This window comes from Diabrotica virgifera, chromosome 9, assembly GCF_917563875.1.
Source record: "Diabrotica virgifera virgifera chromosome 9, PGI_DIABVI_V3a".
NCBI classification, from domain to species: Eukaryota; Metazoa; Arthropoda; class Insecta; order Coleoptera; family Chrysomelidae; genus Diabrotica; species Diabrotica virgifera.
This window is the reverse complement of record NC_065451.1, coordinates 116,701,346-116,703,705: the sequence shown is the minus strand read 5'-3', so window position 1 is coordinate 116,703,705 and position 2,360 is coordinate 116,701,346. Positions and strand designations below refer to the sequence as shown.

The following is a 2,360-nucleotide window of genomic DNA, read 5'->3' as shown; positions in this document are numbered from 1 at the left end:
TGAAGAGACTAAACAGTAGGGCTCAGGGAAGGATCAGGCCGTATTTGCATGCCCTAGTAAGACGGTACCTACTGAAATACTTGAATAATAAAGAAAATAAATTAATATAAGGAGTAATGACAAGAAAAGAACTATTGACCAAGAAGATATTCAGAAGTAGTGTTGAGCGCCAGGAAAGAATAGAATATATTGCTCTCCACGTGACCTATATTGCTGTACCTAACTAATACTATTAAAAGGTAGGATAATAAAACATATAAGTATGTACAACCAACCAATTTAATGAAAAAAAAAAATACCTATAACCCCTATATATACAAATTTATACACTAGCTAACTAGTACCTGTCGTACTAGAAGGATACGCTCCTGTCGACACTGAGATTTACAGAAAAAAAAAATAAAACACAAAAATTTAATTAATTATACCAAGACAGTTATTTGAAATTACAAGTTATTTACCTAAACAAAAATATTATATTGATATTGATCACAATATTGGCTGACAATTCCGTATCTGACCTAAAGTGATAAACCTGAGTACAATATCTAATAACTGAAATAAAGGTTATGAAATAAGGGAATAAACACCTAGATATTGTATACAACACCTTTACACGATGATTTATAACCTTCAGATTATTTTAAATGAATGATGTGAGCGGTGAAAGGTAAAATTTGTTGAAAAATATTAAATATTAGACAGTTATTAAATTTTAGCAAAGTGAGTTTATATTATTATTAAGGTTATTTATTTCAAAGTTATTAAAACTATTAAAGTTGAAAGATATTATTGAACAAAAATTGAAAACGTAAATTTTACTATAAAACCTGTTGCTTCTACAAGTGAGAGCTGGTTTCTTCTCCAAAATCCTGCTAGATGAATGGTTGGAGATCCAAGTTATCCTCCAATCTTCCCCAAACCTGGGGGGGTACTGTCATCCACAAGGAGGTACGCTTCTATGACTGGCAAATCAACATATATTCCATAAAAGTAACAAAATCGCCCAAAATTTCCCAAAATTATTTTATTCCATTTCCAAAAAAACAAAAGCTGTGACTTGACTTAATCTTCTACTTCTCCTTCTCCACCAGTGGCTAAAAAACAAACCTTGATCAGCTGGTTGGCCTTGAGCATATATGAAACAGGGCCTCTACAAAAAGGTGTATCACCTTATCAGAACTTGACAGAGAAAAAATCTAAGTAAAAATTGAAGTTTGATGTCCATGCTTAAAGTTCATTGACCTTGATTATCCTTGAATGGAAACAGCTTTTTAAACGAATATGAGAAAGTATTTAGACAAGTAAATGGGGATCTTGCAATCAAAGATTACACTCTGGAGTTATTTAAAGGAGAGAATTAGCTTATCATTGATTTCAAACTTGTGGAGTGAAAATGTAATTCTTGGAATTTTTTTGATCTGTAGAACGTAGATTAGAAGTAGATATTGAAACTGTGATAACTGAAGAATAGCAATGTTTTCAATCTAATCTAAACATGGTATTAGAAATGATTTAGACAGTTACCTTTTTTTTTTCACGGAAAAGAAATGAAAAACCATAGCTATGTGACATTCATACATACCCATTGCTTTCCAAAAACGGAGTTGAAAAATAAAAACTCTTCTCTTAAAACACTCCACACTACAAAACCAAAACAAAACTTCCTCCAACGTAAATTACTCTTCTTATAAATTAATATGTCAACCAAATTTCTATTTCTTATGCAATGGCCACCGGCGGAGATTGAACTGTTGCCTTATCAAAAGCCGAAAACTAAGTGCCGGACCGCTGCGGTTGCCGAAATGACCAACACGCCAGCCGGATGCCGGCATCGCCAGGCGAACCAACTTATAAAACTTGAATTTCCCCAAAAGTTACAAACATCATCCAAATAGTAAAAATCTAGGCAATACCTACTACACGCTGAAGTATATTTGGTTGTATACTTATTGGGAGTTGCTTTTCCTAATAAATATTTTGAAATGCATATTATAAAGTGACGATGAGTATCACTCATCGTTACATTCCCCCATTACTTGTAAGAAAAAAAAATTGATCTTATGAACAATTTTTTTTTTATTATATACACATATATATATACACACACACATACATATATATACATATATATACACATATATATATCCATATAGATACTCCATACAAATATCCACAGAGAAAAATCACACGCTGTGGGATCCAACACAGCCGTGAAGAAAACAAATATCTAAAATATATCAAGAACCTATGAATACTACACTACTATAAACTAACCTATCGTTGGACACCGTCCAAACTCATAGTACCAGTCCTCTGTGACATATACCCAAAAAGACCAAATTGTGTTCAAGTTGATT

At 32.3% G+C, this 2,360-nt stretch overlaps 1 long non-coding RNA gene across 1 annotated transcript; it reads right to left on the bottom strand.

The window, feature by feature from the left end:
- Nucleotides 1-400: 400 nt before the first annotated feature.
- Nucleotides 401-2,121, bottom strand: LOC126892243 (uncharacterized). The gene is made up of 2 exons (XR_007700742.1): nucleotides 1,586-2,121; nucleotides 401-1,097 (listed from the first exon to the last, which is right to left on the bottom strand). It is a non-coding gene; the product is annotated as an uncharacterized LOC126892243 (long non-coding RNA).
- Between the last annotated feature and the right edge of the window lie 239 nt (nucleotides 2,122-2,360).